Below are 14,936 nucleotides of genomic sequence, written 5' to 3'. Positions count from 1 at the left end.
CATGTTAGAGGTTACGTAGGTTAACGCAAGTAAGGGTGGCAAAAAGGCTTGGTAAGTAGCCTTATTTTGTCTACATGGGTAGATACACGGGCGTGTGTCTAGGCCGTGTGTGACACACGGTCAGCCCCATGGGCGTGTTATCCGGCCATGTGTCCTCTAGACATTAAATTGACAAGTTAGCATGCATGGTAGTAAACACACGGACAAAGACATAACCATGTGGAGGGCACGGCCTCAGGCCACGGGTGTGTGCCTTGGCCGTGTGCCCTAAATTGGATGCTGATTAGAAACAAAATGTCAAAGTTTTTTGACACGGGCTAAAACACGGGCGTGTCATGGTCATGTGAGGGACACGGGCAATGGACATAGACGTATGTCAGGCCATTTGAAAACCCTTGTAGGTTCGAATAAATAATTTAATTCGCACGGGCTTGGAGGACGGGCGTGTCCCCTTGCACTTAGGTTATGTGAACCACACGGGCCATTAGCACAGCCATGTCATAGTGGCCGCATGGGCGTGTTGCCCTTCGACACGGACGTGTGCTCTATTTCAAGAGTTATTTTTTTAAAGTTAGTTAAAGGACCTGGGTTGGTCCCGAATGGTTTTCAATGGATATCAGGAGCCTCGTAGGCCCATATTAAGGAGTCTAGACAAAGTTCGAAAAAGTTTTTAATTTGACCGAGTCTTAGTGAAATCAAAATGATTGTATGCATGTGATTAAGTGTGGTAACACCTCGTATCCGATCCCGGTGTAGGGCTCGAGTTTGGGGTGTTACATTTAATGGTATTAGAGCTATGGTTTAGTCAATTCTAGGACTAACTTAGTATGAGTATGAGTCTAGCTATAAATGCCATAGTTGTATATTAATAGTGGGACGACTCCTGACGAGATAAATTGTGTTTTTATTTATATAGTAAATGGATCCTGATGTAGCTACAGCGAATGATGTGGAGTGTAATGCGTCGGTTCCCTTTGAAGGGGCCACGTCAGTAGACAGTGGGCCCATGGCAATGAGTCAGGGCGGAGGAGCTAGAAAAGCTTACCGTCACATAATGGACACGTGGTATTTGGAGTTCATTCATACGAATCTGAATACTCCACCTACCCACATCCCCTAATTCCTCAACTCGTTCATATAGCTCCTCAAGGAGCAGAGATGGTTACGAGAGAGAAACCTTCAGTAGACAGAATCCGTAAACAATGGGCTAAGAAATTCAGGGTGAATATTGATGATAACCCGGAGAGAGTAGAGTTTTGGCTAAAAAATACCATTAGGGTATTTGATGAGCTATCATACACACTCGAAGAGTGCATGAAGTGTATAGTATCACTCTTGTGAGATTCAGCTTATCAATGGTGGAACACTCTCTTGTTAGTCATACCGAGAGAGCGAGTAACTTGGGGATTCTTTCAGGAAGAATTTCGAAAGAAATACATTATTCAGAGGTTCATCGATCAAAAGAAGAAATAATTTATCGAACTAAAGCAAGGCTGAATAACAGTAATAGAGTATGAGCATGAGTTCGTGAGGCTCAGCAAATATGCTAGGGAGTGCATATCTATCGAAGCCATCATGTGCAAGAGATTTGAGGATGGATTGAATGAAGACATCCGATTATTAGTTGGCATCTTAGAATTGAAGGAATTTATGGTGCTCGTGGAGAGAGCATATAAGGCCGAGAAATTGGCCAAAAAGAAGAGAAAAGCTGACATGAGTCCTGAGACTCGAGGAAAAGATAGATGGGGAAATCACATCAGTCCTCATTTAAAAGATCGAGAGAGTTCACTACCCGATCAAATGCTTCAGTGGAGTTCTCAGGTAGAAAGAAGAATAAGCAGTACACGACGTCTAAAGCCCAAACCACTTCCATCTAAAATGTTGGTAGTACTCGGCCAAATAGGCCGGAGTGTTCGCAGTGTGGTAGGCTTCATTTCGGTGAGTGCCGAGGGAATGAAAGAGGTTACTTCAAATGTGGATCTCTAGACCACTTCATTCGAAACTGGCCCGATTTAGATGAGAAAGAGAAAAAGCAAGACGCGAGGGCGAGTAGTGCTCCTTCAAGGGGTAGACCACATAAGAGCCCTGGAAGTGGGGCTAGCATTAGAGGTACGCCAAGAGGTGCTGCAGTGAGGTTCGAGGGCAGAACGCCTGCAAGGCCTTATGCTATACGTGCCCGTGAAGAGGCAAAATCTTCCTATGTGATCACGGGTACCTTTTCTATCCATAATATATCTATTGTTGCTTTAATTGACCTGGGGTCTACCCACTCTTATTACTATTCCACTACTTCCATTCACAACATCAAAAGCACCATACTCTTAGCATTTACCTCTTCCTAACCATATGCCATCTAAGTACCCTTTTAGGTAGAAAATTAACATATGGGTTGTAATAAGACATTGGCTACTAACTAGATTTTCACAAGAATTTAGTAAAAGTAACATAAGTCCTACCTTAATCAACCCCTTTTGAGTTGGCCGAATGTCTAGAGCATTTCTTCTTTCCTTCTCCTAACTCACGGCAATTGCAAGAAAAGAAAGAAGATGAATACTCCCTCTTCCTTCCTTATTTTATTCATCTTTTCTTTTTAATTCCTTTCTTTAATTTATTTTAATTGCTAACTAATAAAAGAATTGCATTGAAATTCAACCTAGTGGATGGGCATCATGGCTTGGCCGGCCACTACTTGGGTTTTTGGGCAATTTGACATGCAAACCCAAGTTTCCTCACTTTGTTATTATTTGGTCCTTACATATCCCCCTATCATATTTTCTTAAGTTCTCAATTAGTCAATCACATGAAATTCACATTCATAAGTCTAAATTAAAAAATCAAATTTTCACACATGCACTAATACACATAGAGGATATGCAACCAAATTTTTAAATAAATTTTGGGACTCGGTCTTGTGGCCTCGAAACCACATTCCGACTAGGGTTGAATTAGGACTGTCACAGTTGTAACGTGATAAACCATAATTTATACATATTTTTATCCCATGCTTAGCACATTTATGGATGATTTCTCCTTAGATTTGGTGAATTTGATGCTCTTAATCCTTTAATTTCATGTTTTATACTTAGGAGAGCATAGGAGAGAAAAAAGAGCGAGAAACAGACCGAAAACAGAGAAAACTAGCCAATGTGGGAAATCAACACGGCCTAGACTTCCCTACACGGGTAGATCACACGCCCGTGTGTTTTTAGCGGAATCAAGCATGACTTACACGGGTAGACCACACGCCCATGTCTATTTAACAGCCTTGATCACGGATTGAAGAAATTGTACACAGGCGTGTCCCTATCGAGCCCAAGTTGAGTTCTATTCAGAAAAGGGAACCTTGGAGGGCTTTTAGGCATTCCAAAGCCTATTTAAACACACTAGAGGAGGATTAAAGGGGACACACAGAGAAGGAAGCAAGGAATTACTCGAAGGAAGCCGATTGATCCATCTTAGAAGCTGAATTCACCTTCAAGACTGAAGATCTCCCTTCAATTCCCTTCAAGAGTTTTTGGGTTTTCTTTATGTTTTGTTATCATTATTCTTTTGAGATGTTTTCTTTCATAAAAATGAACTAAACCCCCTAAATACCTAAGGGGAATGAAACCTAAGACGGATCATGCTATTATTATCTAAATTATATGATAAATATTTGATTTGTTCTTAATTATGTGTTCTTAATTCTTTCTTTGATATTCCAGGATATTAATTCAAGTTTTGATGTGCTTATTCAAAGGAGCATAAGTCCCTATCTGAGAGTAGATCTAACATAATTAAGCGGAGTTGATTGCACGCCTAAAGATAGGGTGAAACATAATAAGGGAATCCATAAATTGAGTTAATGCAACACTAGGGGTTTTAATTAGAAAGAGATTTCAATTAATCAACCTAGGGTTAGACGTTGTTAGTCTCGAGAGAGATAATAATATAAATTAAGGATTTCTACGGATCAAGTCAAATGAATAAATCGTCTAATTCAGAGTCAATAACAAGTGACGTCTAGGTGGATTTTTCTTTAGGTATTGTCCAAATCATTCAATTTTCCCAAAAGTTATTTCCCCAATTCATTTTCTAAGCATTCTTAGTTTAGTAATTAGTTTAGATAAAACAAATCCCTTTATTTTTAGGCTAGATAATAAAAAGAAAGTTAATACTAGTACTTTTAGTTCATTTGGGTTCGACATTCCGGTCTTGCCATAAGGCTATACTACTGTTCGATAGGTGCGCTTGCCTTTGTCGTGATAATAGTTAGTTTTCAAGAAAGGTCATTCATAAATTATAAAGCTTATCGCGATTGACGTCAATCATAACACCCCGAATTTGGGCCTAGAAGTATTGGGCCTTGAGTATGGGTCTGTAGGGAGGTTGTATATAAGTAGTTAATTGTGCAAGGAAATGACACAACTGTGTATCTGCTTCCGTGGTTAAGTGCTCAATGAAGTGTTTGAGAAATCTTGGGTTCAAACCTAGGCTTTAGCAAAAATTTTGGTTTTAAGTGAATAAAACCCTTGATGCTTAGATGATGGCCTTTTAAATTATTGTGTTAAGTAAATGACACAAGAAAGCATGTGGTCTAGTGGTTGTGGCGTCATTAAGGTTGCAAGGAAGCCTGGGTTCAAGTCTTGGCTCTTGCAATTTATTTTGGTTTTTCTTTTAAAGGAACCTGGACTTCGGCCTATAGACCTTATAATTAATTGAGGATATTTTGTGACATAGAAAGAGCCTGAGGTCTGAGGTTCAAGTCTTGGGATGCGCAATGAAGTATTTATTTTGCTGTTTGAGCTGTTTAGGAGGTGGAGTTGGACTGGAACTCTATGGTTGAAGTGGTCATAAAAATAGAAAAATAAGGAATTTTCCTAATGGTTGAAAGTAATCCCACATCGAGAAGCTAACATAAGCATTGGTGAGAAGCTGGCTTTAAATAGAGTGAACTAGATGAGTTGGTGAGGGGGGAAGTGATTAAGACTCAATGCAGCCTATGCCAAAGTTGGTGATCGTGGACATCGGCGTGTTCTCATAAACAAGTGTGTATTCACACCCTTCTTTTTTTGGAAATCGGCAAAAGCCGAAAAGTTAAAACTTCAACATTTGAGGCCTCACGAGCGTGTGACTGCTCTGGGGTAAACCGAGCCCATAAACCATGGACGATAGAATGTAGAGGCTGCCACAGGCATTCTCATGTTCTGGGCCTCGGTTGGCCAAATGGGCCCATGGGCTTGCTTGTGTAAATCTAACTTATAGGTGGGAAGTACTTGGGCTTGTCATGTCATGTGCATGGCATAGGCCGTTAAGGGCTTCATTGGGCCAAAATGGGCCAGGAGGGCCCAACGGGCTCATGGGCCACACACAAATTAAATCCACGGTAAGTGATAAATTTTGGACTGGGCTATGTAGTCACATAACCTTAGCTAAATTTGGGCTAAGTGGGCCACATGAGCGTGTGGGCCCACTTGGGCCGAATAATGGGTCTTAGGCCCATTTACACCATTAGGTCTGTTTAGGTTACTTAAGTCGCTCAAGGCAACTGTGGACCTCCTGAGAGGTCGATTATTTGTACCAAGACCCTAAAAGGTAAAATGACCAAAATATCCCTGAGGGGTATAAATTACTATTCTACCTCTAATGGATGAAAATGACTGTTATACCTTAGAGGTAGGTTAATTGATGAGTGTATGATATATGCATGACCGTATTTGATTATGAAACCTTGCATACACGAAATATTATGACATGACATACTGCATTGGCGTTGGGATTCTAATTTGGAAGAAGTATTGTGCTAGGGGCTTTATCACATATTTTGATATTAGTGGTGATCGTGATTTTGTGTGATAAGGTTTATAAATTTATAATTAATCATTCTTGAAACTAACTATTATCACGATATAGGCAAGTGTACCTATCAAATAGTAGTATAGTTTTAGCAAGACCGGATTGTCTAACCCAAAAGAACTAAAAGTACTAGTAATGGCTGTCTTTTTATTGTCTAGCCTAAGAATAAGGGGGTTTGTTTAAACTAACTAATTAACTAAACTAAGAATTCACAGAAAATAGAATTGGGGAATTTCTTTTGGAAAAACGATTGAATTAAGACAATACCTAAGGAAAAACCCACCTAGACTTCACTTGTTATTTGACTTTGAATTGGATGATTTATTCATTTTACTTGTTCCATAGGAATCCCTAAGTTATATTATTCTCCCTCTCGAGACTAACAACGTCTAACCCTAGGTTGAATAATTGAAATCTCTTTCTAATTAACTCCCTATGGTTGTATTAACTCGATCTATGGATCCCCTTATTAGGTTTCACCCTAATCCGGCAAAATCTTGTCACCCTATCTCTAGGCACGCAACCAACTCCACTTAATTATGACAAATGTACTCTTAGACAGAGTCTATTCCTCCTCTGAATAAGAGCTTAACTTGAATCAATATCCTAGAATATCAGAACAAGAATTAAGAATACATAATTAAGAACAAGTCAAATATTTATCATACAATTCAGATAATAATAACAAGATCTATCTTAGGTTTCATTCCCCTTAGTTATTTAGGGGTTTTAGTTCATAACTAAAAAGGTACAAATCTTAGAAGAATAATGAATACAAAACATAAAGAAAAACTCAAAACTCCTGAAGGTAAATTGAGGGGAGATCTTCAGTCTTGATGATGAATCTGGCTTCTGAGATGGATCAATCTGCTTTTCTTGAGCAGTTCCCTACTTTCCTCTCTGTGTCGCCCCTTTCCTCCTCTTCTAGGGTGTATTTATAAGTTTTGGAATGCTTCAGAACCCTCAAAATTGGCCTTTTCTGAATTGGACTAAACTTGGGCTCGATAGGGACACGCCCGTGTGCAATTACATCAGGCCATGGTCAAGCCTGTTAAATAGGCACAGGCGTGTTGTCCACTCGTGTGAGTCATGCTTCGATTCTGCCAAATTGACACGGTCGTGTGGTCTGCCCATTCGAGGAGGTCTAGGCCGTGTTGGTTTCGTACGTTGGCCCATTTTCTCTATTTTTGGCCCGTTTCTCATTCCTTTCATTCTCCTATGCTACCCTAAGTATAAAACATGAAATTAAGGCATTAGGAGCATCGACTTTACCAATTCTAAGGAAAAAATCATCCATAAAATGTGTTAAGCATGGGGTAAAATATGTATAAATTACGATTTATCAAATACCCCCACACTTAAGCATTTGCTTGTCCTCAAGCAAAATTCTCAACTCATAATCAAAATAAATTCTTCTCAACTTATAATATCTATCGAAAATATTTCAAAATAATCCATAGGTAATCATACATTGAAAATTCAACTGAAAGAACATTAAAGTTTCAAACATTCCAAGTTGAGTATTTTATCCTGAAAACATAGGTGTCTCCCCTCGTCTAAGTAATTACCTTTGATTCAAAATGTCACAGAGTTTCACATCCTCACTAAAGATTCACTTAAATCACTGGAGGTGTTTAAGGACAATAAATGAAGCACTCAATAGTCAATAATGAAAAGTCATTACCATAGGCTTGCATGAAAATCAAATCTCCACCACTATAAATTGAGATGAAACATCGATCAAAAGGTCTTTAGAGGGTTGTAACATGGCTTTGTTTAGAGGATGTGGTCACAAGCTGAAATAAAGGGTTAGAATTAAGATTGAATTGAAAAATTTTCCTAACTAGAAAAATGACTAGTCATCAATTGCGTACAACAGAGCATTTTCTCAAAATATGGAATTTAACTTCTTTAGCTCAGAAGATCACTACTAAAATGTATACATGAATTTTTTTTTAAGAACAAGTCAAAATTATAAAATAGAATAAAACATAGCTAAGCAACTATTCCAACTCAAATCTTGACAAAAATAAGGATCAAATTAATTTAGGGGGTTTCAACAATAATGAGTTATGAGTTAATATTGAGGGTACATCAATGAATGGGTTGTTAGGCTCAAGGGGGTTCTGATAAACCGTAAATTATACATATATTTACCCCATGTTTAATGCATTTTATGGATGATTTCTCATTAGAATCAGTGAATTCGATGCTTCTAATGCTTTAATTTCATGTTTTATACTTAAGAGAGCATAGGAAAGCGAAAGAAACGAGAAACGGGCCAAAAACGGAGAAAATGGGCCAAAGTACAAAATCAACACGGCCTGGACCTCCTCATACGGGCAGACCACACGTCCGTGTCAATTTGGCAGGCTCGAGCACGGCCTGAAGTAATCGAACACGGGCGTGTGCCACGGGCATGTCCTTGTCGAGCCCAAGTTGAGTCCAATACGGAAAAGGCTAATTTTGAGGGCTTCTAGGCATTCCAAAGCCTATAAATACACCCGAGAGGAGGAAGAAAAGGGAGACGGAGAAGGGGGAATAAGGAATTACTCCAAGGAAGTTGATTGATCCATCTCAGAAGCCGAATTTATCATCAAGACTGAAGATCTCTCCTCGATTTCCCTTCAGGAGTTTTGGGTTTTCTTTATGTTTTGTATTCTTTATTCTTCTGAGATGTTTTCTTATTTAGTTATGAACTAAAACCCCTAAATACCTAAGGGGAATGAAACCTAAGATGAATCTTGTTATTATTTCCTGAATCGTATGATAAATATTTAACTTGTTCTTAATTATGTATTCTTAATTCTTATTTTGACATCCCAGGATACTGATTCAAGACATGCTCTTATTCAAAGGAGGAATAGACCCTCTCTAAGAGCACATTTTTCATAATTAAGCAGAGTTGATTGCGCGCCTAGACATAGGGTGACAAGATTTTGTCAGATTAGGGTGAAACCTAATAAGGGGATCCATAGATCGAGTTAATGCAACCCTAGAGTGTTAACTAGAGAAAAGTCTCAGTTATTCAATCTAGGGATTAGACGTTATTAGTCTTGAATAGGGATAATAACATAACTTAGGGATCTCTACGGAACAAGTTGAATGAATAAATCGTCTGATTTGGAGCCAGAATAACAAGTAAAGTCTAGGTGGATTTTTCCTTAGGTATTGTCTTAAGTTAATCGATTTTTCCTAAAAGCAATTCCCCAATTCTTTTCTCTGTGTGTTCTTAGTTTAGATAATTAGTTAATTAAAACAAAACCTCTTTATTCTTAGGCTAGATAATAAAATGACAATCATTACTAGTACTTTTAGTTCCTTTGGGTTCGACAATCTGGTCTTGCTACAACTATACTACTGCTCGATAGGTACACTTGCCTACATTACGATAATAGTTAGTTTCAAGAACAATTAATTATAAATTTTTAAAACCTATCACAAAATCACGCGATCAAGTTCACTAAGGGTTAATTGTGAAGGTAGGCTTTTGTGGAGTGAGTGGGTTAAACATAAGTGCCTTTATCATTTTGACATATCAAATTAAATGGTGTGGTCTTGACATGCATAATCAAGCAAGTTCTAGAATAACAATTCAATACTGACACACTCATAATGAAAGTGAGCATGAAAGAAATAATAGATGCTCTAAAGGCTCAAGATCTTACAAAAATTATGGTTTTTTGATGTTTAAACTTGTGGATTTCAATTCAAGAGAATACCTAAACTTGGGGAAACAATTTAAAATTTTTAAATTCTTAAAAATCAACTTCTCATGCTTAATTCTCTAATATCTTAAAGTTTAAATAATCAATACATAAATGCCTATGTTTTAATTCAAGATATATCAATAAAAGTGATAAATCAATCAAAATTTATCCTAAACATGATATGAGAACTTTTCAAGAGAACAAGGCAATCATTCAAGGATTTTTCTGATAGTGAAATGAATACCCCCCCACACTTAAGATGTACATTTCCTTCAATGTAAAAAGATAGATATATAGAAAAGAAACTAAAAATAAGATAGGGAGAGAAGTGAAATTTCCTAAGTGATGAATGAATTTCCTTGAACTGGAGTTTTGGAGAATAATGGGCATGAGGGTGGAGGAGAATACTTCGGCGGTGGTAAAGGTTCATTAGTCCATAAGTATTGCACCAAAAAAATATTATATTTGAAGTTGGTTATGGTCGGGGTTGAGCAGGACATGGCAGTCTTGGAGAACCTTCCCTCAATGGAGTTTCGAGTCCCTCAGTAATAGTGAGCTTTGGAGCTCTTTATAACTGTGATAGAATCATTTACTCTTTTAGGAAATATATAAGGAAGAGTAAGTACTCAATATGAATTAGCCGAAATTAAAATTTGTAAAATAATAATTATAAGTCCTAATAAAAATAAGATGAAAGAAAAATAAAAAGTAGTCTTAAAATAAAATAAAAGTAAAAACATAAAATAATAAATAAAAGTTGTTAAACATCTTCATCGCAAGATGGTTCGCAAGGTGGGGGTGGCGAAGTGCTGACAAATCTAGTGAGTGTAGCATCAATGTGATCGAAGCGCTAAAAACATTGCAACTTGAATCAAGTTAGGCGCTCAGAGATGTCAGTGTATGAAGCCGCCGCATGAACTGGACGAGAGGGTGGTGGTGGCTGAGATTGTTGGTCCTCGTGACGTGGAGGGACATCATCAGTAATGTCCTCGGGAGCCTCATCCTTGGTGGATTGGGTAAGACGGTACTGAGGAGGGTGGGTTCCTCGGCGTTTCTTGATCATCCTCATACTAAGCATGCTCGAGATGCCTTGTGGGGACATCTGGCCAATAAGACTAAGGGAGGATGATTGGGCTGCTGTGTTGAGGAGCCTGAAGTGCCATGCTAGTCGAGTCACGTAGGGGCCAACGGAGATGACCCCCCTCCGATGCCACTCCGTCTGGTGGTGAATGACGAGGGCAATAAAGTAGGCGAGGTCAAGTACATGCCCGTTCGCCATGCTCCATAGAAAGTAGGCGTCGTGAGTGTTGATGACGCCGGTGCTCTTTCGACATCCTATCAAAGTGTGTGCCAAAATGGCGTGTAGGTACCTCAAAGAGGGAGAGAGAGCCGATGCCTTGGAGCGGCTCGGGTTGTAGGTGGCTGAACCGGGGACCAAAGAGTACTAGCACTTCGAAAGAGAGTATTGGATGTGGCAACAGAGAGTGTCGAGGTCATTCTCATCCATGAACTCCTCTGTGTATAGGCCCAAAGCTATACCCAACTCGGGCACACTCAACTGGTGAACTAAACCACCGAGACGGAACTGGACTATTCCAGGATCATCAAAGTTGGTCATGACGTCTTGAACATGGAATGTCAAGCAAGGTTCAAGTGTGAGCTCAAGGTATGTCGGCTCGATGATCGTAAAAAAGAGGTCCCATGGTCCAGTTGTTAGGAGTGCTCGTACATCGTCAGCCAACTGGACTTGTTCAAGTGCTGTCCAGTCAATGCAGTGGCCCACACCTAAAGGTCGCACTCATAGGATTTGGAATAGGTCCTCCTGATTGCCAGGTGGAAATTGGAGGTATGTGTGGTGAATTTCCACTGTAAGACCAGAGGAAGATGACGCTCCTTTCCTTTTCTTCGAACTAGGGACGGCGGCTTTCTTTCCTCATAAAGATGACATGGTGTACCTGTAATGGAAATTGAACTGGAATGTGAATACTTTCCATGGGGCTTACATATTAACCTATACTATAATAGCCAAAGTAAATGTGCCAAATAACCCTTATGAGAATAAATAATGGAGATATCCAAAGAATTAATTTGTGTGGGATTAATAGCATGAAACTGATAGAAACAATAACCATGAATGAATGTAGCCTAATATACTGACTAAGAAAATAAAAAGAAATTACCAAAACAAAACTTAAAAATATACATTTATCTACTTAACTATGAATGTGTACGTAAAATAGTCAAATGGAGCATAGAAATCATGAAATGACTAAGAACTTCAACATGAAAAGTATGATAACTACTCTAGATACGAAGTTTGAGTGATAGAAGATGAAAATAACATGAAAAGTGCAGATTACTGTGATAAATAGCATTAGAAATCAATAAACTAAAAGAGAAAAGAGTAAACAAATGCTAGAAAGAGGAGAATGAGCATAAAAAATGTGGTTGGAAGTGGCGCACGAGCGTGTTAGGGAGGCCGTGTGGACTTGCAGCAGCTAGAGTTAGGGATTTTGAGTGAAGAAGACAATGAATAGTGTAGAGTATTTATATATTTTGGGACACACGGCTAGGGAACACGCCGTCTGACAATTGACTGACGCCCGTGTTCCTTGGGCGTGTGGGTGCACACGACCGTGTCGCACGACCATGTCTATCTTCGTTCGCTTCTTCCACACTCGTGTATGTAGTCCCACACCTGTGTTAATCTAACAGGTTCGACCACATTTGCTTGGTACGGGCGTGTCGCATGCCCGTGTTAATTTGATAGGTTTGGCCACGGTTTCAAGGCACGGGCATGTCGCACTCCCGTGTTGTTTTGGCAGGTTCGCCCACGGCCATGTCGTACAGCCATGTCGATTTATCATAGCCCATGTTGGGGATAATCTTTGCCTTGTTTCCACAAGGCCTAAGGCACGCCCGTGTGCTAGGCCGTGTCTGTGTAGGAAACCTGTATTCAAGAGCTTTGTTAGTTAGGTGTTAAACACTAAATTTTAAAGAAGTTAATACAGTTAGTGCTCGGGTTGCCTCCCGAGAAGTGCTTATTTATAGTCTAATCTCGACTTACCTTTCCATTGAATGGTCATGGTGGTTCGAGGAGTTTATACTCCTCATTCCTACTGTGAATCTCATCAAAATAAGGTTTTAAGCGGGTATTGTTTACCTTAAAAGTGCCGAACTTGGGATGATTTACCTCGACTATACTGAATGCAAAAATGCTAAATACCGTAAGAGAGATTTCTTCATTTGGTTTGGTAGTGACAATGTGAGGATCTGCAGCATCTATTAAAACTTTATCTCCAACCTTATGTTGATTTGGAAAGGTATTGAGCTCATCTTGGCGTAGTTTTAGTTTATCGTGTGTTCTCGGTTTATGTGTCCACCATTCATCTAGCTCCTCGATTTGTAGCCTTCGTTCTTCATAAATAGGTCCTCTACTATTGCTTGAGAATGGCTCATGTACTTCCTTTAGACTCATTTCCTGCAAAGTAGGTTGCACCATATTGTCAATTTTAGTAGAATGGTTTAGACGATCACCTTCAATTTTCGATGTGTTGCCAGAATTTTGAGCTTTAAGGGTGATTGTTTCATCTCCCACACGAAGTGTGAGCTCACCTGTACAAACATCAATAATCGTTTTAGCAGTTTCTGAAAAGGGCCTTCCTAAAATCAAAGGAGTGTTGCTATCCTCCTTTATGTCTAGAACAATGAAGTCAACGGGAAATATAAATTTATCGATTTTAACTAGCACATATTCAATAATACCCCTGGGAAATCTTATAGTTTTATCTGCTAACTGAATGCTCATCCTAGTGTGTTTGGGTTTCGCAAGACCTAATTGTTTGAACATTTTGTAGGGCATGACTTTAATACTAGCCCCTAAATCAGCTAATTCATTGTTAACATCTAAACTACCAATTAAGCAAGAAATTGTAATACTCCCTGGATCTTTTAATTTGTTGGGTAGCTTATTCGGCAGAATAGCTGAGCAAACTGTGTTTAGCTCCACATGCGGCACCTCGTCCAACTTCTACTTATTTGCTAAAAGCTCCTTTAAAAATTTCATTGCGTTTGGCATCTGTGATAGAGCTTCAATAAACGGTAAGTTAATGTGTAATTTTTTTAAAAGTTTAAGGAATTTACCAAATTGTTCATCTGAACAGTCTTTCCTTGTCGCATTGGGGTATGGAACACGAGGTTTATATTCGACATTCACTGATTTGTTTTTATTATGACCTACCTCACCTTGACCTCTGCTCGCCACAATTTCTTGCCTCGGTTTTGGCTCAGGCTCAATGAATCCTTCTTTATCTTGAACATTAATTGCATTAAGCTGTTCCCTTGGGTTGGGTTCAGTATTACTTGGCAAGCTACCTTGTGGTCGTTCGGAGATTAGTTTGGATAGTTGGCCTATTTGAGTTTCGAGCCCTTAATCGACGCTTGCTGATTTTAAAGTGCTGTCTCGGTGTTCTGAAGACGAGTTTTTGATGCCGAGATGAATTTGGTTAGCATCTCCTCAAGGTTCAGCTTCTTTTCTTGCTGGTAAGGTGGTTGTTGAAATCCCGGAGGATTTTGTGGCCTTTGATTCTTTTGACCACCCGAGGAGAAATTTGGGTGGTTCCTCCAACCTACATTGTAAGTATTGCTATAAGGATTATTTTGAGATCGAGGATTATTACCCATGTAATTTAATTGTTCGTTCTCCATGTTATGGCCATAGGATTGATATTCTGAATTGCTTGATCCACCTCCACTGACTTCACAGTGCATTACTGGATGAACCTGCGAAGAGCCAAGTAAACCATCAATCTTTTTATTTAGAAGTTCTACCTAGTTTGACAGCATAGTAACCGAATCAACGTTATAAACGCTTACTGTTTTAGTTGGCTTAGTCCTCATGACTTGCCACTGATAGTTATTCAGTGACATCTCTTCAATAAATTCGTAAGACTCTTCAGGTGTTTTGTTATTGATGGTTCCTCCAGCTGCTGCATCAATCATCTGTCTTGTCGAGGGATTCACACCATTGTAGAATGTTTGAACTTGCAACCATAGAGGTAATCCATGGTGAGGACACCTTCGCAGTAGGTCTTTGTATCTTTCCCATGCATCGTAAAAAGTTTCTAAGTCCATCTGCACAAATGAAGAGATATCATTACGTAATTTGGATATTTTAGCCGGCAAAAGAAAAAGGGAATAATTGACCCTCGTGGTAACGAATTCAACCATTGGTTAGCTTTGTTCCTTAAAGAAAAAGGGAATAACCGAAGATGAATGGCATCATCAGAAACGCCATTAATTTTAAATGTATCACAGAATTCCAGGAAATTTGCCAAGTGTGTGTTTAGATCCTCATCCTGCAAACCATCAAACTGAACAAATTGCTATATC

The 14,936-nt window shown here is 39.1% G+C and overlaps 1 non-coding gene across 1 annotated transcript; it reads left to right on the top strand.

The window, feature by feature from the left end:
• The first annotated feature begins 14,604 nt into the window (after positions 1 to 14,604).
• Positions 14,605 to 14,710, top strand: LOC121203825 (small nucleolar RNA R71). The gene has a single exon (XR_005898760.1). It is a non-coding gene; the product is annotated as a small nucleolar RNA R71 (small nucleolar RNA).
• Positions 14,711 to 14,936: the final 226 nt, after the last annotated feature.

Source organism: Gossypium hirsutum, chromosome A07, assembly GCF_007990345.1.
Source record: "Gossypium hirsutum isolate 1008001.06 chromosome A07, Gossypium_hirsutum_v2.1, whole genome shotgun sequence".
Taxonomy (NCBI): domain Eukaryota; kingdom Viridiplantae; phylum Streptophyta; class Magnoliopsida; order Malvales; family Malvaceae; genus Gossypium; species Gossypium hirsutum.
Note: the sequence above shows the minus strand (reverse complement) of the source record. Positions and strands in the feature narration are given on the sequence as shown.